The sequence below is a fragment of the Canis lupus genome, chromosome 28 (genome assembly GCF_011100685.1).
Source record: "Canis lupus familiaris isolate Mischka breed German Shepherd chromosome 28, alternate assembly UU_Cfam_GSD_1.0, whole genome shotgun sequence".
In the NCBI taxonomy this organism is placed as follows: domain Eukaryota; kingdom Metazoa; phylum Chordata; class Mammalia; order Carnivora; family Canidae; genus Canis; species Canis lupus.
The window spans coordinates 17813132-17840817 of record NC_049249.1 but is presented as its reverse complement, the minus strand read 5'-3'; the positions used below and the strand labels follow the sequence as shown (position 1 = coordinate 17840817).

The following is a 27686-nucleotide window of genomic DNA, read 5'->3' as shown; positions in this document are numbered from 1 at the left end:
ATAATTATGAAAATCACAGTGATTTTTTTTTCAAACTGACTTTCTATTTCTGTCTTCCAAAACTACCATTTTACTCTTTTTTTTAAAAATTTTTATTTATTTATGATAGTCACACAGAGAGAGAGAGAGAGGCAGAGACATAGGCAGAGGGAGAAGCAGGCTCCATGCACTGGGAGCCCCACGTGGGATTCGATCCCTGGTCTCCAGGATCGTGCCCTGGGCCAAAGGCAGGCACTAAACCGCTGCCAGGGATCCCCATTTTACTCTTTTAATTGTGATGTCTTTTGGCAAATAAATAGCAACAGTTCCTACTGTATAAATTTCTTATTATCAGAGACTTTGATCTAAAAGCATTTGGATATAACCCCGCATGAATGGTTTAGTGGATATTTAGGCAGACTCTCTCAAACCAGTAAATTAATAAACAAGTGCATTATTTTTTCTAACATTTTCATTTTTATATTGCTTTGTGTTCCTATGGACTTTCCTTCCACATCCCTCAACCACCTTTTCCTGATCAGTAATAATGTTAGGCCTCCATCTGTTTGTCCCCTCCATCCTTGCTCTCTTCAAAAAATACAGATATTTAGACTAAGAGAAAATAAATACTATTTAATCTTAGTTTATTAGAGGCACCAAAAAAGAGAAAATATACATAAAATGTTTGTTAAAAGGCAAAAAGATTTTAAAAATTGAAGTAGAAATTAGTGATATCAGGGATACCTGGGTGGTATAGTTGGTTAAGCATTAGACTCTCAATTTTGGCTCAAGTCATGACATGGGTCCTGGAGGCAGCCCCACATGGGGATCCCCACTCAGTGCAGAGTTGGCTTAAGATCCTCTCTCCCTCTTCCTCTTGTGCACACGCTCTCTAAAATAAATAAATAAAATTAAAACAAAAACAAAAACTAGTGACATGGATTAAATATTTCAAAATAAAGCCAGTAAATTTGATCAACCCTCCAAAACAATTGTTGAGAAGGGAAAGGGAACACAACACAAAAACAGGAATATACAGACAATCTGACTACTGATACATAAGCTACTTGAACAATTATTAGTATATACTGAATGATATTTTATAAGGCTAAGCTAGTAAATCTAGAGGATCTATTCACAGTAGAAGTTAGAAATCTAAGTGGGAAAGTGTAAAGATAAATAGAGATAGCTATAGACTTAGTGCTCTCCCCCAGAAGAAACTAGACCCACTTTGTGTTACCAGAGACCTGCAACACACCATCAAAGATAACATAGTTGTTATATTATTTAAATTATAAGAACTAAGCAAAATACAAAAGTATCTCAGTCAAAAACAAAATATGCCTGAAAATAAAATTGAACAGAGGGAACATGTGCATTCACACATACACATGCAATACATGGTAGAAAGTTTCTCAGATTTTAGTAACATGAATTCCTTTCAAGAAAAATAAGTCTTATAGAACCCCATTTTGATTTATGTATTTATGTACAACTATATATGTACAAAAATTAAATTGAAAGCCTATATTAATTACACCTGTTTTACCTAAACCTCCAAAACAAATACACAGAAATTAAATGCGTACTTTAAAAAAGATAGAGTATAGAGTAAAACTTCTTAGCCACTCAATGTCAACCATTATATTAAGGGGGATAGTATTTAAAAGAGGAAAGGTCTATTTTTTTCTATTTTTAAGTTGAATAAAACTGATAATGAGTATGCCTGTTCACATAAATATACTTTTTAAAGAATTGCTAATTTCAGGGTTTGATTTACTAGTTACAAATCATCAGAACTCCTAATTTTCCAAAAACTGCTAATGAGCAATCTTGTACTCTTTAAACATGAATTTTAATTTTAATCAGGTGCCATATAACAGATCTGTAGATATGCCTAGTTCACTTGAAAATAAATTAGCATTGTGAAAATATTAAAGTAGGCATTAAATAGCTATTTTACTTTTTATTGCTGGAATAGGATTAGACAAAACCTTCATCACTTATTTATAATTTCATTTATTTTTACAAATTAATATATATTAGGGGAAAATATACATCTGTTCTTCTCATTTCTTGGTGCATATCAGAATTATTTGTAAAGACTAAAAAATATATATTGATATCCATATCCCAACTCCATAGATTCTAATTCATTTCATCTAGGGTGAGGTCCAAAAATGTGTATCAAGTGCCAAAGATTTCTGATCTCTACCACGCACACACAAGTAACTTTAATAAATTATTAACTGCCGCAATTAAACTCTTCTGGGCTTCATCTGCCCATCTTAATATGTTCTTTAAGGATGACCCAATTCTCTCATTTTTTTTTACCCATTGTTGTCTGTGTACCTTGTGATTTTCTGTGGTTAAATGCTCCACCACTGAGCCATACTCCCAAATCTTGTCATTTATTTTTTTTAAATCTATCCTTGGTGAGAAATCCATCTTAAGCACAAAGGCAAAGCAGGACCTTGGACTCATATAAGTTCTCAGTTGTAGGGTGGTGACCCTCATTTTCAAGATTATGCTTAAATATAGAATATCATCAAAATATGACACAATATGGAAGTATTTTACCATGAAAATAAATCTATAGAATACTTGGGTCCATGTATCTCAGTTAGAAATATGATTAGAAACCAAAATAATCTATAAATATGCAAATATTCTAGGTAACTAATAAAAAATTGAATCCAACTACACTTTAAAAGATGAATGGCATATTATGATCAATAAGGATTTTTACCAAGAAGGTAAATATAGCTTATTATTAGGAAATCTATTAATACAATTTACAATATTAATGATTTAAAAAAAGGAACTTAAGACAATCCAAATAATTTTTAAAGCATTTTGATGAAATTCACACATTTTTAGTAAACTATGAATAGAAAAACTCCATTAACTTAATTAGAGTTTCTTCCTTAAATCCAGAGCAAGTCTCTTGTTTAATGGTAAAATATTAGAATCATTGGAATTTAAATTAAATACAATATTTTAAATGCTCCAAACTACTATCATTCAAAAATAATGGTGTTGTCAGTAAAATAAGAACAAAAGGAAATGTGAGATAAGTTTTTTGGAAATTAAGTAACAATATTTGTATTCTACAAGTGATATTAACTATCACCCTAGAAAATCTAAAAGAATCATTTGAAAACGTTATCCAAATATAAAGGTAACACATGGAAATTAATAGTCTTCCTATATGCTAGTAATAACAAATCAAGGAGCCTAATGGGAAAAAAAGTTCTATGAGTTCTTTATAAACAAGAGCTATAAAGTAATTGACAGCTATAAAATAACCACTTAAAGAAATATTTAAGGTATTTAAAATAAAACAATAAATGTAATCCTGGTTTCTGGCCAAGATAAAGTAGGACTAAATTTACCCAATTGTCTTCACCAAATAGAAAAATGCAAAAAACATACATAAAATAGAGATTTTTTTTAAGCATTGGAGAATAGTCAAATGTCCCTCAGCTTATACCTTGAGAGGGTTTCTAGGCTGAGGTGCAGGGAAGGGGAACCCAGGTGACTGTTGGTGTCTTCCAGTTCAGTATGGATACTGGGCTTGCTTTCTTTCTTTCTTTCTTTCTTTCTTTCTTTTTTTTTTTTTTTTTTTTGATACTGGGTTTTCAAGAAGACTCTATAGTTAAATTTATAAGGAAGGGTACCAGAGAGGAGAGAGAAAGAGCACTCTGAGGATATGCAGAGGCCTGACTTCCAAGTCTTCAGGTGAATACATATCAGAGCAGGTACAGGAAGCAACCACTGAATGCTGGGGAAAGATCAGTAAAAAGCAGGCAATTGGGATTATGAGTATTAGACACATGGTCTACATTGACTCATGATCCCCTGTTGAGCATGCAACATGTGGGGTGCAGGTAATAAATGAAGTTCTGGCCTAGATCTGGTTCAGAATGGATCCACTGCATCCGCAGACAAACTTGGTGAACATTTTATTTTCTTGGTCTCTTAATGTGTGTTCATAATGGACATGCGTGTAGTTGTCAGAATCCTAATGTTGCTTCCTCACTAAGAAAAGAGCGATTATATCGATTATATCGGGTTAGATTAGATACTTTCGAAAGTCCTTCTCCCTAAATAGAGTAGATAAAAAACAATGATGCATCTTAAGTGAAATGATACATAGAGTGTCACTTTCAAAGACACAAAGGATGGAGGGAAGTAATTCCTGTCCAGTCTTCATTGAATTCACCACTCTGGCCCCTAATATATGATATGGATCACAGTATAGGAAAGACTGCTAGTACAGAATTAACCAGGTATTAACTCCAACTGCAGTTTGGTCGTATCCACCTGCATATGGAATGTGACTATGCTGCTGGTGAATGCCTATTTCACATTCCTATCAGGAAGGAGAATCAGAAGCAACTTACCTTATGTGAGCATCATATACTTATGATGTTAGCAGGATTATGTTAACACTCCCAACCTTTGTCATAATATTGCCAAAGATACTTGGATCATCTGCAAATTCTGCAGAACAGTACACTGGTACATCATATCAAGAACATGAATCCGATAAGACTAGAAGAACAAGAAGTAGCAAATCGGAGCCTGTGATCAAACATGCATGCTCCAGAGGTTGACATGTGTGGAGATTTTACCAGTCTAGTGATCTAGGGCATGTGAGGATAATCCCTTTCATAGAAACAGACAAGCTGTATTTTATAACTCTCATTAGTAAAAAAATAAATAAATAAATAAATAAATAAATAAATAAATAAATAGAAAAGAATTGATAGGCTTCCCTAGGTTTTGAAGTAGCATATTCCACTTTCTTGGAAACATCCGTCTCATTCATTTACTATATGACATCTTAACTCTCCAGTAAGAATGAGGCTTAAAAAAATAAAAAATAGATAAATAAATAAATAAATAAATAAATAAATAAATAAATAAATGGCTACACACAAACTGGCTCAGTTTATGAGAGGCAATCCTGCCATGTGGCCTGTATTACCAAGATCTTCATGAGTTAGGGACAATGATGCCTCATGCAGTTTATGGAAAGTCCAAAAAGAAGAGTCACAACATAGACCTCTATGGTTTGGAGACAGGTCCATCTGCAGCAGATAACTACACATTGTTGGAAAAGTATGAGATATGCTATGAGGTCCCCACAGACACTGAGCTTTTGAGCATGAGCCATCAAATGACACATGGCCAGAGCTGCCCACTAGGAATTAGATTCTTTCAAATAGCCAAGTCATAGTCAGGTGGGCTAAGCAGTAGTCTATTGTAATATAAAAGTGGTGTAGATTTCCTAGAAATCTACAAAAATAAAACTCCTAGATAATAAGGTCACAGAATGTTATATTAATATACAAAAATTGTTTATTTCTATGTACTAAAAATGAACACGTAAAGACAAAATTAAAACCTATTACCAATTACAATCACTAAAAAAAAAAAAAAACAAAAAAAAAAAACCAAAATACTTGGATGTAGTTCTAGCAAAATATGTGCTTTTATGGTAAAAACACAGCAACAAAATGATTGAGCCAAGAAATCAAAGTTAAATAAATGCACAGACATACTGTTTATATAACTTCTTCCAGGTTGCAAACTGCTGACTTCTTCTTGAATCCTCACATGGCAGAAGGAGACCTTATTAGCTTTTTCTGGCCTCTTCTTAGGACAGCACTAATCCCATTCATAAGGGCTGTATCCTCACGACCTAATTATCTCCTAAAGGCCCCACCCCCAAATACCATCACATTGGGATTAGGGTTTAAACATATTTGGGCTGGGGCTCAAACATTCAATTCACTGCATATGTACATACAAAACCACTTACACCTATTTCAATCATAAAAAATTTGTGCATATATCTAAGTAGGATGATGATTTACCAATTAGTTTATATGCATTGTCCTTCCTCACACTTACAACTTTTCTTTTGCCCCTGGGCTTGGCTTCTGGGTATTTGGCTGGGAATGAGCTTCTAATGGACCAACTTTCTGTGACAGACACAGCACTGAATGCAATGTTTTACCGAAAGGAAAATAAAGATGGGGGAGAGAGGAAATCATTGTCTCATTAAGCAGATGATAATTGCAATTATTCACCAAGAATTATGAATCACAAATGAGGATTGCAAAGTCAATTGGGAAACAATTTGGCTATAAATACTCTTATTAAACAGCTTAATGAAATCCGCTTTGCTTTAGAAACTTCCACTCTTGTTTTCATCAAGTGCTTTGCAGAAGTGCAAATCTTGATAAATTATTCCTGTCTCCTGCAATGCAGGAAAAAGGAGCAATGTACTATAATAATCATGTTGATAGTTGCAAGACCTTCTGATGGTAATAATATCCCCTACAGTTCAATTGCACAGGGTTTTTAGTTTTCTCACTCCAAACCATCATTTCATGTGGTCTCACAACACCATGTAATATCAGTCAAGGACAATATTCCATTGCAAATGTACAGCTAAGGAAAATGTAGTATAGAAAGGCATAATGATTACCCTGAGGTCATACAGTCATTGCTGGAGTAGAATCTGGGTCTGCTTATTTCCTCTAAATCTTGCCCCTGAATCACAATACCTCCACCATCAGTTTCAATGCCTTTGGTTTCACATAACTGAAAATCGAGCTCAAACTGACTTCAACATTAACAGAATTTACTGATTTATGTAAATAGGAATTTCAAATGTAGATAGGTAGATATGACAATTGATTTCATCTAATAGTTCAGAAATGTCATCTCATTTTTTTTCCTCTCTTCATTCATTTTCTGCAGTGCCCTTTATCCTTTCTTGCCTCAAGAACAGCTCAGGCTGTCACAGCATAACTTTCAGCAGCTTCTCCAGAGAGATAGATAGTGGCAGAGAGACAGAAAGAGAACCCATTACAAACATAAGTGTGGACTTAATTCTGATGGGCCAATGTAATTTAAATGCCCTTGCCATATCCAAGTGCTATGACTAAGGCAAAAGCATGTACTGATTGGCTTCAACTAGTGTTTCTGTCTATTTCTTTACCTATTACCAATGGCAAAGAGTTGAATTAATGCTGATTACAGGAACAATCAAAGCCCAGTTCCAGAGCCAGCGTAGAGTAAATCATACCCAAATTCAAACCACAGAGACGCTACATAATGATGTGGGGAGAGCATTCCCCAAAGGAAAACTGAGTTATATTAGAAAATGCAAGTGGATAGAAACATGAGCTGGAAAAGGAATAAATGAATGTCTACTTTACCTGCAAATGTACCACTCATTGGACAAAAAATGAGCAAGCCTAGAGGCTAATATGCATGAATCTAGACCACGGAAGATGCTGGTTAGAGCTAGGATTAAGAGGGCTATAAATGTACATTAGTTCTCATATAAACTCAAGATTTGAAATGGGATGGAGAATGGGATTTTAGGCAAAAAGTAGTTTCAAATAAATCTATGAGGCCAATGATACATGGTCAGTGTCCATGTTTTACCTACATCCACTTCCTCCTTATTTTGCTCCATTTTTTGAATCTCAAAGCTTTCTGCTAATATTAGATTGTGTTGGTAGTTGCAGAGCTCACTGTCTATTGAACTTATCCAAAGCCATCTGGCTACAGCCCCAGCTGTGTGATCTTATAAAAATTATTTGACTTCTCTGGGCCTCATTTTACTCTTTTATAAAATTAGTATTTTTCTAAAGTTGGTTATAAAAAAAAAAAAACTTCATCATCTCTAAGGTACCTTCCAGTTTTAATATCCAATAATGTTCCTGCTCTAGAGATGGGTTCACTTACCTTGAACATTATATTTGGTTCTATACCAAACCAAAAATATTCAGGAGAAAAGCTGAATACCTGTATTCCCCATTTTATCAAACATTAGACTGATTTGCTTGGCTGGGGGGAAATCAAAAGAATCCTTGTGCTTTCCAATAGACATAGAAAACATAGAAGACATAGATTTCCAATAGAAATCCTTGCTTTCAAATGGGGCTTCCTATCCCCATTTGCTGATAGGAGGAAGATTACTTACAAATAGGCTCCTACTTTCTTATCCAGGACTTTGTTTTTTATGGTAGCATTTGGTAGCTGAACCTAAACCATAGCTGCTGTTTTAACTGAAACTGCTGCATGAATGATGCCGGATGTTTACTTAAAAAAAAACTACTGAATTAACAATAACTCATCACCTCCAACCTTGCATCTAGTTTTTTGTTGTTACTAATAATCCTTCAAAAATGTGATTTGTATTTCTCTCTTTGTAATGTTTGCAATAGATTCCTAAAGTGGGATCAGTAGGTCAAAGACAAAATAGAGATGTTATTTTGCTAGAAGTTGCAAACTTTCTGACCATAGATATTGCATTACTTTGCATCCACAGCAGCAAAGTCTGAGAGTACCTGTTTCCCCATAGCCTCACAATCAGAGTTTCCAAAAAAAAAAACAAAAAAAACAAAAACAAAAACAAAAGAAAACAAATAAACAAAAAAACAAACAAAAAAAAAACCACTTTGGAATTCTGGTCAATAGATAAGAAACTGCATTGCATTGAAGTTTTAATTTGCATTTTCCCTCATGTAAGTGAAATTCTATTAAGCTCTGTAACTTGTAATCCTATGGTATAGTTGAACTTTTTCTTCTTTTTAGAAGTTCTTTAAATTTTAACTTTTGTCTGTGACAAAAGGTGCACATTTTTCTGCTTGGCATGCCATTTGTCCTTCCTCTTTGATTATAGTGTATTTTTTGGAGATATTTTTGTTTCATTATGATGAAATCAAATTTATATTTACTTATTCAGAGAATACTTTAAATAAGGTGCTGAGGGAATGTCAGAGGATATATTAAGTCTGAGAAACTGGAAGGTAGGGTGACAAGACATCCAGGTTTACCCAGATCAAGGGGTTTCTTGGGAATGAGACTTAAAGTGCTAAAGTCACAATAGTCCTAGGTAAACCAAGGTGAGTTGATAACTCTATTCAAAAGTTGAGATAAATTTTCCATCTGGGAAGGCCAGGAAAGAGTATTTGTGAACAGCAGAGACAAAGTTTAAAAGCAGAAAAAGCACAAATGTTTCCTAAGAAGTGCCATAGGACCACTGTAGAAGGAGCATAGCAGTGGAAGAGGATGGTAACCTATTAAAATAATGAGATAGAAGGGTCTGATCATGAAAGATCATTACACCATGGCGAAGTAGGGGTAACTTGCATTTATTGTAAAAGCTTTGGGATGTTATTTACGGGCTTTAATACAAGAGCGGCATGATCCATTCATGCCATTTGGAACTTGTTCATCTGTCATTGATTGAGTGTTGGCTTTTGGTTTAGTTTTTAATCTTTGCATTCCAGTCTCTCTATAGAAGACCCTTTATCTGCTATACTGAATCTTTTCCTCCTCACTTCAACATACATGTTATCTACCGCTAGAGCCTGCACAAAGAGTGATGAAAAATCCTTGCTGGATAAACAAATGGCAGAAGAATTGAAAAGTGGCCCATGTTCCCCTCATATCAATCCTATGAAGTGCCTTTTCAAGGGAAACAACTGATGGGAAAGCTTTTAAAGGCCAGAAAAACCCTCCAATGTAATACATTGTCTTTAAATTTACAGCACCTCCGTTTTCGTATGTTTCTTTTCTTATGGCTCAAAGGGAAGTATTTTTAGGTTTACCTGATAACTAGATATTTCCCATTTAATTGAACATTGTGAACTTTAAATATAAAAATGGAATGGTTTAATTATCCTTTTTCAATTCCTGCGTTCAAACATATTCTCTCAGACCACTCCTTTTGGTCCCTTAACAGTATATTAGGTAGATTCTGTGATTTAGCAATCACTTTAGATTATTAGAAGATGTACTCAGCCCAAACTGATATAAGTCCCAAATGCAATTCAAATACTAACTCCTCCTTCCCCGCAACAGCCCCCTGCAGGGGATATCGGTTGTGAACAAAATCTGTCATTTTATCTTAGACCCTCACATCCTAACACCTTCGAGGAATGTGGATTGTGTGGTTTGGTTCTCTGGCTCTAGAACACCTCCTCTCTTCACCCTTCATCTCTCCTCCCACCTCTGTGTCAAGCCCCTCTCCATAAAAGCAGCAGAGAGAAGAGAGTAGGAAAGGAAGAGTGGCAGTGGCTGGAAATATCTATGTTCTTACTCTGAGTCAGGCTAATTCCATTTGTTGTTGATGCTATCCACCAATATGGTGATTTTCTGCAAACACAAGAATGGTTTTCACAAGGTAGAAATTGTTTCACTCTGGCCCCTTCATTGTTAGGGACTCCAAGAGGAATAGCTGTAGTGTCTTACAATCCTGAGATTTCCACACACCCAGTCCTCTCTCTCAGAAGCCACATGGGCAGCCATATGGTTCTTGCCCATGATCAATTCAATAGTTTTTCACTTCACTTGAAGTCACAAGTGACTGCTGAGATGTTGTTTCACACTCTACAACTACATCTGGCATCCATTTTCACCCATATCCATTTGCTAATGTCACTTAGGTCTCCCTTCAGAGAATGACTCCTCTTCCATTGCTCAGTGGCACCTGTGTGGTTGATTTGAGTTTGCTAGGTTTTGCTGTGCCTCTGCATCAGAACTGAGATCTCATTGATCTAAGGCCATGATTTCACTCTTTGCCTGAAAATTAGGTTGGGTGTGAGTTCCTCTCCCCTTCTTTCTAAGCATACTATAAAATGATTCCTGCTTGCTCTGTTGATCTGAACAATTCTGTCTTCCAATATCTCCAGATGAGAAGCAGATCTTTGTTTCTTTGGGAACTTCTCCCAACTCTGGGGAACAAGGGTCAGCCCCTAGCCATAACCTAAAAAACATTTCTATTCCTTTGCAGTGCCTGCAGATTCTGCAACTGAACAATACCAGGAAGCAAGTGATATGCCAGTGTGCCCTTACCATAGATACTCCAAGCTCTCCTTCTTTGTAGACTTTGGGGTCCCTCTCACTTGGCTTTGATGAAGAGAAATATCTCTACCCTCTATAGGGAAGAAAAGTGCTATAGATTCTCTCTCCTCTTCTTAGTTCAGAGACAGGTACGGACAAAAAAGGGATGGGATGATGTGAGACACTAACAGAGATGCTGGTAGTCCATATGGCCCCTTCTCATTAATCAGAGCCAGGCATTTCCACTCTGGGAGGATGTAGCCTGTGTACCCACAGCGAGATTAGCAGGATGCAAGCTGGATTTCAGTTCTTATTACCCTCTTGGCTATGTATATTAGAAGCATGAACAACCTACACAAAACAACTATGAGCCATGGTCCCAACGCTTGCAGTGATAATCAGGTATAGAAGGTCTGGTTTGACTACTGCTTAATAAATACTGAAGAAGGGGGTCTGGCCTCAAGTGGCATTTGCTCTGTGTCAGCTATGTCATGAAAATGAAAGGTCAAAGAAAATTACCACCCAGCTTCCTTCTTTTTTTTTTTTTTTCCAGCTTTCTTCTGAATATGTTTAATTAAATTCTGTTGGACATTGTGTTCAGTGACTTGTACTGATGCTGGAAAAATTGTTATAAAATCATATCCAAGGGCAATTTGAAAGAGAAGCAATTGCTTGTAATGATTGAGAGGAACTAGGCACTTAAGAAAACTAAACTATACTTTAAACTATACTTTAAGGTTAAGTCACATTATCTTCATGTAACATACTCATAATAGCAAAAACATATTTCAGTTAAAAGAACCAAACTCTGGATCCAAATATGAAATGCATTAAGAAAATCATGAAAAGAAAATGTAGTCTTATGCCTCATAAGAATGGAGATGTGGCCCAAATTCCTTTAGTATTGTTTGTTTGTTCATTTAAGAGTTTTTTTTTCTCTTTTTCTTTTATTTATTTATTTTTTTAAATATTATTTTTTATTGGACTTCAATTGGCCTACATATAGCATAACACCCAGGGCTCATCCTGCCAAATGCCCCCCCTCAGTGCCCAGACCCAGTCACCCTAACCCCCCATCCACCTCCCCTTCCGCTACCCCTTGTTCATTTCCCAGTTAGGTGTTTCTCATGTTCTGTCTCCCTCACTGATATTTTCACTCATTTTCTCTCCTTTCCCTTTATTCTCTTTCACTAATTTTTATATTCCCCAAATGAATGAGACCATATAATGTTTGTCCTTTTCCGATTGACTTATTTCACTCAGCATAATACTCTCCAGGTCCCACCACGTCAAAGCAATTGGTGGGTATTTGTCGTTTCTAATGGATGAGTAACATTCCATTGTATACATAGACCACATCTTCTTTATCCATTCATCTTTCGATGGACACTGAGGCTCCTTCCACAGTTTGGCTATTGTGGACATTGCTGTTAGAAACATCGGGGTGGGTGTCCCGGCGATTCACTGCTTCTATATCTTTGGAGTAAATCCCCAGCAGTGCAATTGCTGGGTCATAGGGCAGATCTATTTTTAACTCCTTGAGGAACCTCCATACAGTTTTCCAGAGTGGCTGCACCAGTTCACATTCCCACCAACAGTGTAAGAGGGTTCCCCTTTCTCCACATCCTCTCCAACATTTGTGGTTTCCTGTCTTGTTAATTTTCCCCATTCTCACTGGGGTGAGGTGGTATCTCATTGTGGGTTTGATTTGTATTTCCCTGATGGCCAGTGATGTGGAGCATTTGCTCATGTGCTTGTTGGCCATGTCTATGTCTTCCTCTGTGAGATTTCTCTGCATGTCTTTTGCCCATTTCATGATTGGATTGTTTGTTCCTTTGCTGTTGAGTTTAATAAGTTCTTTATAGATCTTGGATACTAGCCCTTTATCTGATAGATCATTTGCAAATAGCTTCTTCCGTTCTGTAGGTTGTCTTTTAGTTTGGTTGACTGTTTCTTTGGCTATGCAGAAGCTTCTTATCTTGATGAAGCCCCAATAATTCATTTTTGCTTTGTTTCGCTTGCCTTCATGGATGTATCTTTCAAGAAGTTGCTGTGGCCAAATTCAAAAAGGGTGTTACCTATGTTCTCCTCTAGGATTTTGAAGGAATCCTGTCTCACATTTAGATCTTTCATCATTTTGAGTTTGTCTTTGTGTATGGTGTAAGAGAATGGTCCAGTTTCATTCTTCTGCATGTGGATGTCCAATTTTCCCAGCACCATTTATTGAAGAGACTGTCTTTTTTCCAGTGGATAATCTTTCCTGCTTTGTCCAATATTAGTTGACCATAGAGCTGAGGGCCCATTTCTGGATTCTCTATTCTGTTGCATTGATGTATGTGTCTGTTTTTGTGCCAGGACCACACTGTCTTGATGACCACAGCTTTGTAGTACAACTTGAAATTCAGCATTGTGATGCCCCCGGCTCTGGTTTTCTTTTTCAATATTCCTCTGTCTATTCAGGGTCCTTTCTGATTCCACACAAATCTTAAGATGATTTGTTCCAACTCTCTGAAGAAAGCCCATGGTATTTTGATAGGGATTGCATTAAATGTGTAAATTGCCCTGGGTAGCATTGACATTTTCACGATATTAATTCTTCCAATCCATGAGCATGGAATATTTATCCATCTCTTTGTGTCTTCCTCAATTTCTTTCAGAAGTGTTCTGTAGTTTTTAGGGTATAGATCCTTTACCTCTTTGGTAGGTTTATTCCTAGGTATCTTATGCTTTTGGGTGCAAGTGTAAATGGGATTGACTCCTTAATTTCTCTTTCTTCAGTCTCATTGTTGGTGTATAGAAATGCCACTGATTTCTGAGCATTGATTTTGTATCCTGCCACAGTGCTGAATTGCTGTATGAGTTCTAGAAATCTTGGGGAAGACTCCTAACTCTGGGAAATGAACTAGGGGTGGTGGAAGGAGAGGAGGGCGGGGGGTGGGGGTGAATGGGTGACAGGCACTGAGGGGGGCACTTGACGGGATGAGCACTGGGTGTTATTCTGTATGTTGGTAAATTGAACACCAATAAAAAATAAATTTATTATAAAAAAAAGAAGACTATTTACCATGACCAAGTGGGATTTATCCCCGGGCTGCAAGGCTGGTTCAACACTCGTGAAGCAATCAATGTGATAGGTCATATCAGCAAGGGAAAAAACAGGAACCATATGATCCTCTCAATAGATGCAGAGAAAGCATTTGACAAAATGCAGCATCCATTTCTGATCAAAACTCTTCAGAGTGTAGGGATAGAGGGAACATTCCTCAGCGTCTTAAAAGCCATCTACGGAAAGCCCATAGCAAATATCATTCTCAATGGGGAAGCACTGGGAGCCTTTCCCCTGAGATCAGGAACAAGACAGGGATGTCCACTCTCACCACGGCTATTCAACATAGTACTGGAAGTCCTAGCCTCAGCACAGGCAACAAAAAGAAATAAAAGGCACTCAAATTGGCAAAGAATAAGTCAAACTCTTCGTCTTTGCAGATGACATGATACTCTACATAGAAAACCCAAAAGACTCCACCCCAAGATTTCTTTTTCTTTTAAAACAACACAGATGAAAAGTTACTTACAACCCTTAATTCAGGACACCATCATTATTGGTTCTTCTATTGTTTACTTGTTTATTTATTTATTCTTCTCATGTGTCTCCATTGTGAATGGTGTTCGTCTCCCAGCCACAGGCCACTATTTTAATAGGTTCTAAATATATCTGTGAATCTCTACATATTCTTGTACAGGACATGCATTTGGAAGGTATTTTTAAGCTTTTAATTTTAATTATTTTTGAAATATTCTATTCTATTTATAATTTTTATTCTTAGCACTGTTTTTAAGATAATTCATTTTTATTATGTATGTATGATTATGTGTATGTGATTTTTGCTTCTACTTGCAATAAAATATTCCACATCATGGTCGTCCTGTCTTTAAATAATGGGTTGCCTCCAGCATTTAGTATCCTGATCCATGTCTCATTACGAACCTGTGTAAGACTTGGATTGCTGTGTCATAGGGTTCTGCACACTTAATTTGACTAAGGACTACTATGATGCTCTCTAGAATGGCCACACTGTTCTACACTCTCACCCCAGTGAATTATGGGCTCTCTCCTTTGCCAACAAATATCACCTTTACAACTGGCTTGCCTTGACTCTGTCAAGGGGACATGCAGAAGACTGAATCTACTTAATGAATCTACTTAAACACATATTCTATGCTATCAGAGAGAAGAAACCGGGATGAAGGTGGCTACAAGGTGTGTAAGTGGATATAGAGGGAATATTGTAATTATTAATGAAGCTGTTGCAACTTGAATTTGCTAAATAGATGGTAAGTTGATAGCTTAAAGAGAGCCCCTTTGCCTTTCTCTCTTTCTCTCTCTCTCTCTCTCTTTATATTAAAAGTAAGTTTATGGCTAAACAGTTAGAAAAGAAAATATGTCAAATGGCCATGAAAAAAAATTTTTTATAATAATACCAAATAGAAAACCCTCTGGAAAACTTCTGTTTTATATTTCTTTTCAGGTTGTGTATGTGTGCATGTGTGTGTGTGTGTGTATGCATCTTCATGTGGTGGGTTTTAAAAAATTTTTTATTATTATAGTAAGTAAAGATATAACATGAGATCTACCCTCTTCACAATACCACACCACATACTTAAAAACTACTTAATTATAAGCAAATAAGGTTAACTATAAGCAGCTCTCTAGAACTTTCCTATCTTGCATAACTAAAATTTTAAACCCAGTGAACAGTAACTCCCTGATTTCCACCACCTGAATCCCTAGCAACCCCCATTCCACTTTGTATCTCTCTCTTAAAACTATTTTCTGATTATCACAGATATATGCACACAGATCTTAATCTCAAAATCACTTTTGAATTTATAATTTGAGGTTATGGTGATGATTATAAATCCTTGCAAACACAAATTTATCATAGAAATTTCAAAGCAAAAAATAAAGGAGACTCACACCATTTCATATCACAGCCTGATATCTCCCTTGATCCAAGGATAGAAACAACATGAATTCTTAACCTACATTTTAGCAATCCAGCTCAAATATTTGATATTGAGATGGAATTTTTAATGTTTTCTTCTAGGGAAAATATAATTTAAAAGATCAGGGTATTATGTCAGGTATTGGGGAGGAATCCTTAAATTTTACCTTATAGCATTGTCAGGAAAAGTCATTAGAGAGGGGCAGGGGAGCAATTGAAAGAATCTACAAGGACTTGTACACTTTCCCTTTGGCAATGCAAAGGGGACAGGGATGTCAGCTAATTTGAGTTTGAACTTCTCAGAGATAAAAGCTAAATTATTTGAACAACAACAACAACAAGAACAACAAAGTGGTATAGCTTTTTGAAGTCAGAGATCTACCAAGAAAGTGAGAATTTTTAGAGCTAACCTTCCAGAAAGCAAGGAAGCCCTAAATGGTGAAACCAACATTTGGTACTGTTTCTCCCTTTGAGCATTTGCTGGTCTGAAAACAGGAAGTGAGAGGCTACAAATCTAAGCATAAAATAGGAGCTAAAATGATTGGCAGTCTATAGGTCTGGGTGTAAAAAGCCATAAAAAGGAGGGGCTGTTTGCTCACAAATGAGACAAACTGGGTACTTGAAAACCTGCATTGTAAATCTAAGTGTGAACTAAATGCAAACTGGCTCCTGCAAGGACTGAAGATTAGCTTTGAACCAGCTCAGATCTTGATTAAAAGATCTCCCCTAGCAAAAGTCCAAGGAGGACTTTTGAACTTTTGTCTCTAAATTGTGTAACACAAAATATCTAGCATCCATTAAGAAAACAACCAAGAGTATCAGTGAGAGTCTAGTCAGGAAGCAGAAACCATGCAATGTATTTAAATAGAAATGATTTCATATAAAGAATTTTTCAGTGGAAATTTATAAACTGAAAGGCAAAAGGTAGGACACTAAAGTGTCACTAGGTAGTAAGTGCGGAAGCAGCTATCTTATTTACAACTGAAAGATGAGAAAGAAGATGGAACTATTTTAGTGAAGTTTGGAAGAGAAGTTTCTCAGAGATAAAAATCAGGATATTAAGAAGGAATTGATCAGTGGTCTCTCTGATCTTACAGAAGGATTCTTGGGGTGCTGAGACCCAGACTTCTCCGGTGGTAATCCTGTCTGGTTGGTGCTGGACTCTGTAAGCAGTCACATTAAGGCTGGTTCTTTACCTAAAGAACTGGAAACTGGATTCCATTGGTGCTACTTAAACACCTGCTGTGGAGTGAAGAATCACTGGGAAGATAGCCATAGGAACAGGAAGCAGACAGGAAGCAAACTTGAAAGATAAAGTACCTTCTTTTCCATCCAACCTTCCAATCTCCCTCTAGTACCTTTATGGTTAAAGCCACATAGGAAGTCAGCAGGCAAATCCAAAATGTTTTTTGCAGATTCCCACTCTAAGAGCAAAGAACAGTGGGTTTTGAGGCTGAGAAGTAATAGCTCAGCAACTGTTGCAGCAAGCATGTAAAACAGCATGATTGACCAAGAGTGAGTGAAAAAGTAGACAATTCAATAGAATCAGAAGGGATCCAGATTTTGCGGTTGTCAAACAATTATTTTCAAATAATTACGATTAATAATATGCTCAAGAAGTAAAATGACAAGATGGAGAGAATTCTGGCAAAGAACTGGCAACTATAAAACCAAATCAAATGGAAGCTAAAAACCCTAATAACTGAAATTAAGAACTCAATGAAAGTTCAACTTATGGTTAACAAATAGAAGAATATAAAAGATCAAACTGTCAGGAAATAACAGAAAAAAAATCACATTTTTCTTTAATGTCATTGAGACCAGAGGGCAATAACCATCTAGAAAATGGAACTCTATAAAGTGATAAAGCTTTCCTAGTGTTGCCTCAGTAATAGGTTCTTGCCCCATTCAGTACCATTCACCAAATATCCAACTAACAAAACAGTATTTGATGGCAAGCAGATAATTTATTCGATGGCCAGAACATGGAGAAGGGGACTCATGCTCTAAAGTCACCTTCTCTCCATTAGGTCTCATGGTCAGTGTTTTATGGATTTAGAGTAATTAAGGGGCTGATAAGCAAGATGGTGTCAGGGTTTTTCAGGGAATGGGGAGGAGGTTTCTTCAAATTAGAGTGCCACCTCTTTTCTTCTCTTAAAGGGGCACAGTCAGATCTGTCATGGGTTGCTAGGTGTGTGTGTGTTTTTTTTTTTTCATTTTGACAATTAGATGGTAATAATCTTGAACTCACCTGGGGGTTACCTCATCTGAACTGGATCAAGTGGGCCAAAAACTGGGTCAGGAGGACTTAGTTGGAGCTCGTGGATTCTGACATCTGGCTTTACTTTCTGATAGTAAGCAGCACCTGCAAGCAGGGATGGAAAACTGGGTTATTGTGGCTTATTTGGAGCTTCTTGGTTAGTCCCTGGTGATACTAAATGAGTAATACAAAAGAGATTTTCATGCTTGGGGCCAGTTGCTAATGTGGGAACTGAAGGAAAGGCAAGTCTATAGCCAATTAAACATTTTTTTTTTTTAAAGATTGTGTTAAAAGACAGAGAGAGCACAAATAGAGGGGGGAGCAGAGGAAGAGGGAGAGAGAGAATCTCCAGCAGATTCCACACTGAGTGTGGAGTCAAATGCCGGGCTTGATCCCATGACTCTGAGATCATGCCCTGAGCCAAAATTAAGAGTAAAATATTTAAGTAAGTTACCCAAGCACCCCACCAACTGAACTTTTGATGAACATGTATGTATATTAGCCTGTAGATTTCGAATAAAATGCAAAACTATTCTGTCTAGTAATTATCTTACAAGGAAACTTTTTAGGAGTAAGCAGATATGGAGGCAAGCTGAAAAGCAGATCTTTTAATTTTCCAGTACAGAGTTTCAAATTGTCATAATCTCAAAATCTTGTAGTATTGTGGATTTACACTCACATAACCTCAGAATCTCATGGTTCTACAGTCACACATTCCACAGTATTGCAATATTAATGTTTCCAGAAATCATAGTCTTACAGTGTCACAATCCCCAAGCTTTGCAAACTCATGGTCTCAAAACCAAAAAGTGTCCTAAATATCTAAGGTCTAGACATCTAAAAATCTAGCAGTTTCACAGTTTTGAAGTCTATAAAACTTGAAATATCACAGTCTGAGTATCTAGAAAACTTATGATCTTTGGTCCCAAGGCCCTTCTAGAAGAAGTCAAATACATTTAATGCACTTAATCTAAGGATAAAATTTGTCCAATCAAAACTGTAACCAAACCTCACTCAAATTCAATGATTTATAAGATGAATGTTCTCAGTGTATGACAGTGCAAGAAATTGGGAGTTGGACTGATAAACAAAAGATATATTTTTTAGACTCACAACACTCAACTTCTAAGATCTTGCAAAGACTATTGAATGTTGAATGTAACAGCTAAAAGCAATAAAAATGTATTATGGAGCTGATAAGATATAGAATTTAAATACATGAAAACAAGAGCATGAAGCGTAGGAGCACTGTTGTAGTATCGTAATATTGTTTGCGTATTATCTAAAGATAGGATGAGAAAAGAAAAGTATATACACACATATATATACTTCAGAGGAACCACTAAAAATCAATGCAAACTATATAGTAATACACAAGATGGGTGCTTTGGTGGCTCAGTCAGGTTAAGCATCTGACTCTTGGTTTCAGCTCAGGTCATGATCTCAGGGCCATGAGATCAAGTCCCACAACAGGCTCTGCACTTTAGCGTGGAGTTGACTTGAGATTCTCTCTCTCTTCCTCTCCCTCTGCCCCTCCTGGACATGTGTGTGCTCTCTCCCCCTCTCTCTCTCTAAAGTAAATAATCTTAAAAAAATAATTTAAGGGGCGCCTGGGGGACTCAGTGGTTAAGCGTCTGCGTTTGGCTCAGGTCATGATCCTGGGGTCCTGGAACTGAATCCCTTACTGGACTCCCCATGAGGAGTCTGCTTCTCCCTCTGCTTGTGTCTCTGCCTCTCTCTCTCTGTATCTCTCATGAATAAATAAATAAAATTAAAAATAATAATTAAACAATTTTCAACACTTGAGATTAAGTGATATGCAAAAAGCACACACAATTAGCCAAAAATTAACAAGGAAGAGAGAACACAAATAGGACAAATAGAAAATGAATAGAAAAATGGTAAATAACCATATCAGTAATTACATTAAATGCAAAGAGACTAAATATTTTATGTGAAAGGCAGAGATTATAAGACTGGAAGGAAAAGAAAAGACCGACTATAAAGGCAAAGATTCTTAGACTGCATAAAAAAGCAGATACACATAAAATATGACAGAAGCTGAAAGTGAATAAAAGAAAAACATAAACCATGACAGTACAAAGCATAAGAATTTGGATATACTTCAAGATAAAGAGTATTACCAGAGACAAAATGGGACATTTCAGGAAGACCAAAGTGTCAATTGATCAAGAAGACACAACCAATCAAAGTGAGTATACATCCAATAGAGCTTTAAATCTAAAAAGCAAAAATTGGCAAAACCAACGGGAGAAATAAGCAAATCTATGTTATAAATAGAGCTGTAATATCTTTTCCTCTGTAATTGATAGAATAATAACTCAGTGAGAATATTGAAGTTTTGAACAACCCCTTCAACTAAAATGAGCTAATTGACATTCATAGATTACTACATCTAAGTCCTGAAAAATAAATACTCTTTTTACATGCACATGAAATATTCACCTATAATGACATAAAGAGCCATAAAACAAGTCTTAAAATTTTTCAAAGGATTGAACTACAATACTGAACATTGACTACACTGAAATTAAATTAAAACCCAAGAACAAAAAAATCTCTAGAGTATCTCCAAAACTACAACAAAGCAACACACTCATTCATGGTCCATGAATGAAAGAAGAAATAAAAAAGAAAATTAGAAAGTGTTTTGGACTGAATGATGACAACACAATATATCAAAATTTGTGAGGTGCATTTGTAATAGTTCTTAGAAGAAAATTAGAGTTGTGATGATTATATCAGAAAATAGGAAAGAGCTACATTCAGTGATCTAAAGTTCTACCTTAAGATGGGGGGGGCAAAGAAAAACAATTTAAACCTAAAATGAATAAATGAAAAGAAATACACTTTAGAGCAAAAATCAATGATATGAGAGACAAACATCAGGTAAAATTAAAAACCAAGTTGTTTTTGTAAGAAGATGGATAAAAATTGCTATCCTATAGCTAACCTGGTCAACAAAAAATAGAAAACATGAGTTAGTCAAAATCAAGAATAAAAGACACATCATTATCCATTTGACAGCCATTTAAAGGAAAACAAAGTAATATTAAGAACAGTATTATGCCAATAAGTTTGACAACTCAGATGAAATAAGAAAATTTCTTTCTTAAAAGCAACTTTATTGACATATGGCTGATGTACAAAAAAAGCCTGAGCATCTTAAACATATATGATTTGATGAGTTTGGACATCTGAAAACACATGTGAAACTACCCCTATAACCAAGGTAATAGACATACCTGTCAATAAAAGTTTTCTTGTGCTTCCTTAAGGGTTTTTGGATTTTTTTAATAAGAATATAATATGACATTTTCTCTTTAAAATAGTTTTAAGTACACAACACAATAATGTTACCTATAGGCACTATGTTGTACAAGAGATCTCTAGATCTTGCATAACTGAAATTCTATATCCAGTGTGTATGGATTTTTGGCATATTTTGCTTAGATTGTCAGGCATTTTTATAAGGCTTTATGCCTCCTAATATATTGACAGAATTGATGAAACAATAAACAAGTTTATTCATTTTTGTTTACAATCTCATTTATTCTTACTGACAAGTACAAGTTTTGGCTCAAGAAAGCATTCAATAAAGATTGGAACTGAGTACCACGTATTGAAATAGAAAGATATTTTCATTTGTACACCGGTAATAAGGACTATAAAGAAAGAGCTGACATTTTTGAGGACCCAGGAAACATCTGGCACTGGGCAAGGTGGCTATTTCCATCACATGTTTTGGAGTTTTATGAGTATTGAATGACAATTTATTTCTCACATCTGAAGTCAAAGGGGGAGTATAAACAGTACCAGTGAACTGACATTGTAAAATGCTTTGTAGTTGCACCCTGTACTTCTTTCTTCCTCTAATGATAGAAAGGTAACAGCATGACATAATCCTTTGTGACACCTTCATCTAAGTACCAATCCCCATGTAGACTGATGATGTAACCTCTCTCTTCCTCTACTTCCTCCTCTATAAAACCATTACATTATAGAGTGACAGAAAAATTGAGATAACATATGTAAAGTACTTTTCACAGTGCTTGGCATCTAAAACATTCTCAAAATATGGTATATATTAGTATTAGTACTAGATTAGTATTAGGTTAGCAGGTAAAAGCAACAAAGGACAATAGTAGTGTGATCTCTAGCAAAGTATGTGGCCCTCTCATGACATTGGTTTCCAGACAGATGAAGAGAAGGTCTTGGCTTTGACTTCTTAAAAACCCATCCAGTGCTAAAGCTTATGTATAATGCATGCTTTTACACCAAGGTGTATACATATATACATCACTGGTCTTTATCTTAAATGATACAACGTGCATTTCTGTTTTCCATTTTCATGTATTTGATTGTCTTCATAGTACCTTGTTACTGGATCAGCACAGTAAAGTTTTAGTAAAAAAAAAAAAAGAGGATGTAGGGATACCTAGGTGGCTCAGTGGTTGAGTGACAGCCTTTTGGCTCAGGTTGTGATCCTAGAATCCTGAGATTGAGTTCCACATTGGGCTCCCAGCATGGAGCCTGCTTCTCCCTCTGCCTATGTCTCTGCCTCTCTCTCTGTGTCTCTCATGAATAAATAAATAAAATCTTTTTTTAAAAAAGAGGATGTACATTAGAAGAGAAATGGTTGATTATCTATCTATAGATAATCATCTATTTACACAATATATAATTATTAATTTGCTTTGTCATGTAGTTTGCAAACTCAACCTCATTAGAAATGTCTTCAGTACCTTCCAATATACATTCCTACAAACTTTTACTTTTAAAAAATATTTTTTTTAATTTATTCATGAGAGACACAGAGAGGCAGAGACATAGGCAGAGGAAGAATCAGGCTCCCTATAGGGAGCCAAATGTGAAACTTCAAGCAGGATCCTGGATCCCCACCTAAGCCAAAGGCAGATGCATTGTCCCCTGAGAAACTTTCAGACCAGGTATCTGCCCCCAGCCCACTGAGCCACCCAGATGCCCTAAAATTTCACTTTTAAATCCAACAATTTCTATGGGCTCCCAGTGGCTTTGTGCAATTAGAACTTAGTCATATTTTTGCACAGAAGATGACAAAGTAGGAAAATCCTAGGCTCACCTTGTCCCATAGATACACCTAGAAAACACCCTCGTTGGTGTAAATAACCCCCAAAATGACCCCAAAACTGCCAGGACCAACTCTCCACAACTACATGTAAAGAAGAGGCCACATTAAAGAAGGTAGGAAGGGTGGAGGCATGACTGGGCACCAAACTGACCTGTGAGACTGTCTATAGGAGGGAGGGATGCCAGGGGCATGAAGAGAAAGGAGCAGACCCCACATCAGGTACACCAGGTACTCCAGCCATAGAAGAGCCACAACAGGAAGCTAAATCCCATAATACTTAGCTTTGAAAACCAGAGGGACCTAATTTTGTGTGTTCTTATAATCAGTGGAGCTTAATATGTGGAACTTTAAAAATCAGCAAGCTTGGCTCTGGGAAACCCAGAAGGGTGGAAAAAAAACTGAGCCCCTGTCCTTAAGGAGACAGTACAACAAAATAATCCCACTGAGATAGAGCATAGAAGCAGCAGTTTTAAAAACTCCTGAGGTATACAGGATGGAGATTTTTTAACTAATCTCAGAACATGTCCTAGAGGGGCAGATATCTTTGGGAGACTTCTCTAAGAACAAAGGAGCTGGAAGGTACCATTTCTACCTGCCCTGGCCTACATATACAGACACCTGCTGGAACTAGCATGCAGTACAAACACTTTTCACCTAGCTTGCTAACAGCAAATCCCTGCACACTTCTACAAATTCACCCTCTTCATCCCAGGCAGCTACAGATCTGCAACTCACTGGTGTGGAACTTGCTGGCACCACATGCCCCAACCCTGTATTCTCCTGTGAATCTCCCCACTCCCAACACACCCTTAGTAGGAGTTCATCCAAAGCGGTGCCACAAGCCTGGCACTATGTAAGTAGCCCTGACAGAGGTCAGAATCCCTTCAAAGTGACTGTTGCCCCAGCAAGAGGGGAAGATAACCACACACACATCTAAATGCAGCCCCAGCAGTGGGCTGGGGGCAGATACCTGGTCTGAAAGTTTCTCAGGGGACAATACAGGGAAAGCATCCTGCAGTTTGGAGCTACTACAGCTCTGGCAAACACTGGTCTGACTCACCTCAAGCAAAAAGTGTCCCCAGACTGGCCCACTAACAACACAGGGAGCAAACCGTGCTCACAAAAGGCAAAGAGAGCCATTGTAGACAAGTGGACTGAAGGTACACATGGGTTAACCGCAACAGTAGGGTATACCCAACACATGCAGGAGACACCCCTGAAGTGCCAGCTTCTGGGGAACAGAGGGCATTGTACTACAGGACACACCAGGACCTCTTCTTCATAAGGCCACTATTTTCAAGAGCAGGACACATAACTGACTTCCCTAACACATAGAAACAAACACAGATTGTTGTACAATATGAGGACACAAAGGAATATGTCCTAAAGGAAATAACAGAACAAAATCACAGCTGAAAATTTGACTGTAAACGTTTTCTTTTCTCTTGTTGCTTTCAAAATTCTTTATCACTACTTCTTTTTCCATTTTAATTACTATGTGTCTTAGTGTGGACCTCCATGGCTTGATTTTGTTGGGGATCTCTTTGCCTCCTGGATCTGGATTTCTGTTTCCTTCCCCAGAATCAGGAGATGTTCAGCTATTATTTCTTCAAATAAATTCTTCCTTTCTTTCTTTCTTTCTTTCTTTCTTTCTTTCTTTCTTTCTTTCTTGTTTTCGTGGTCGTTTCGGCTGATCGTTTCTTATATCTGTCTGAGCTTAATTCTTCTTGCTTCGTCTTCTTGTCGTTCTTTCTTTTCTCTTGTTAGTTACTCTTTTCTAGTTCTGTCTTCTGTCTTTCTTTCTTTCTCTTTCTTTTTCTCTCTTTTCCTCTCTTCTATTCTTTTCTCTTCTTTCTTCTTTCTTCTTTTTCTTTCTTTCTTTCTTTCTTTGATAGTCAGAGAGAGAGAGAGAGGCAGAGACACAGGCAGAGTGAGAAGCAGGCTCCATGCACCGGGAGCCCGACGTGGGATTTGATCCCAGGTCTCCAGGATCGCGCCCTGGGCCAAAGGCAGGCGCTAAACCGCTGCGCCACCCAGGGATCCCTCTTTCTTCCTTTTTTAATAATAAACTTATTTTTTATTGGTGTTCAATTTGCCAACATACAGGAATAACACCCAGTGCTCATCCGTCAAGTGCCCCCCTCAGTGCCCGCCACCCATTCACCCCCACCCCCCGCCCTCCTCCCCTTCCACCACCCCTAGTTCGTTTCCCAGAGTTAGGAGTCTTCCATGTTCTGTCTCCCTTTCTGATATTTCCCACCCACTTCTTGTCCCTTCCATTCTATTCCCTTTCACTATTATTTATATTCCCCAAATGAATGAGAACATATAATGTTTGTCCTTCTCTGATTGACTTATTTCACTCAGCAAAATACCCTCCAGTTCCATCCACATCGAAGCAAATGGTGGGTATTTGTCATTTCTAATGGCTGAGGAATATTCCATTGTATACATAGACCACATCTTCTCTATCCATTCATCTTTCGATGGACTCCGAGGCTCTTTCCACAGTTTAGCTATTGTAGACATTGCTGCTAGAAACATGGGGTGCAGGTGTCCCGGCATTTCACTGCATCTGTATCTTTGGGGTAAATCCTCAGCAGTGCAATATGTTTTCTGTCCCATTTTCTCTCTCTTCATATTCTGGGATCACTATAATGTGAATGATATTAAGCTGGATGGTGTCATTGAGTTCAAACTTAAGTGGCTATCAACTTTGTAATATAGACTACTATATGTATAAGCTATTATATATAAACCTAATGAAAACCTCAAGTCAAAAACCAGTAATAAATATGCAAAAAATAGAGAAAGGAATACAAGTATATCACTAAAGCAAGCTAGCAAACTATGAGAAGAGAGTAACAGAAGAAAGGAATAGAGAAGAACTATAAAAATAATCATAAAAAAGTAATTAAGGGCAATAAATACACACCTATCAACAATTATTTTGAATATAAATGGACTACAATGTCTAATCAAAAGACAGGGTGAAAAAATGGATTAAAAAGCTAGAAACATCTATCTGCTGCATATAAGAGACTCATTTCAGACATGAAGACACATGCAGATTAAAAGTGAAGGGATGGGGATCCCTGGGTGGCGCAGCGGTTTGGCGCCTGCCTTTGGTCCAGGGCACAATCCTGGAGACCCAGGATTGAATCCCACGTCGGGCTCCCGGTGCATGGAGCCTGCTTCTCCCTCTGCCTATGTCTCTGCCTCTCTCTCTCTCTCTGTGACTATCATAAATAAATAAAAAAAAAGTGAAGGGATGGAAAAGCATTTATCATCCATATGGAAGTGAAAAGAAAGCTGAGGTAGCAATATTTATGTTGGACAAAATAGACTTTAAAACAAAGACTGTAACAAGAGACTTAGGACATTATATAATAATTAAGGGAACAATCCAACAAGAAGATATAACAATTGTAAATATTTATGTGCCCAACATGAGAGCACCAAATATATAAATCATCTAATAACAAATATAAAGAAAGTGATCACTAGTAATACAATGATAGTAGGGGACCCTACTTCCATCAATCATTCAAACAGAAAATCAACAAGGAAACAGTGGTTTTGAATTATAGATTGGACCAGATGTATCAGATATATTCAGAACATTCCATCCTAAAATAATGGAATACACATTCTTTTCAAGTACATAAGGATCATTCTTCAGAATAGATTACATATTAGGCCAAAAAACAAGTCTCAACAAATTCAAAAAGTTGAAGTTATACCACACATCTTTTCCAATCACAACATTATGAAAATAGAAATCAAGCACAAGAAATAATCTGGAAAGAATACAAATGCATGGAGGTTAGATAACGTGCTACTGAGCAATGAATAGGTCAAACAAGAAATTAGAAAGTAAATTTAAAAATACATGAAGACAAAAGAAAATGAAAACACAATGGTACAACATCTTTAGGATGCAGCAAAAGCTATTCTAAAGGAAAAGTTTATAGCAATGCCAACCTAACTCAAAAAAGAAAAAATAAGGGACTCCTGAGTGGCTCAGTGGTTGAGCATCTGCCTTTGGCTCAGAGCATGATCCCACGATAGGGGTTGAAGTTCTGCATCTGGCTCCCTGCAGGAAACCTGTTCTCCCTGTGCCTATGTCTCTGCCTCTTTCCCTTTCTCTCATGAATAAATAAGTAAATATTTTTTAAAGAAAAATAAAAAATTAAAAAAGACTCAAATAAATATCTTAACCTCATATCTAAAAAGGCTAGAAAGGAACAAACAAAACTCAAAACAAATGGAAGGAAAGAAATAATAAAGATTAGAGCAGAAATAAATAAAATAGAAACTAAAAAAAATAATACAGATGAATAAAACCAGACGACAGTGTTTTGAAAAGATCATAAATTTTATAAACTTTAACCAGACTCATCAAAGAGAGAGAGAGAGAGAGGATTCAAAC

At 36.7% G+C, this 27686-nt stretch overlaps 1 long non-coding RNA gene across 1 annotated transcript in view; it reads right to left on the bottom strand.

Moving 5' to 3' along the window:
• Positions 1–818: 818 nt before the first annotated feature.
• LOC111092973 overlaps positions 819–27686 on the bottom strand; it is a 59311-nt gene continuing 32443 nt past the window's right edge. Inside the window, exons 2-3 of the long non-coding RNA XR_005380279.1 lie at positions 18115–18228; positions 819–871 (exon numbers count right to left, since the gene is read on the bottom strand). This is a non-coding gene — a long non-coding RNA (uncharacterized LOC111092973). The remainder of the gene's footprint in view (positions 872–18114; positions 18229–27686) is intronic.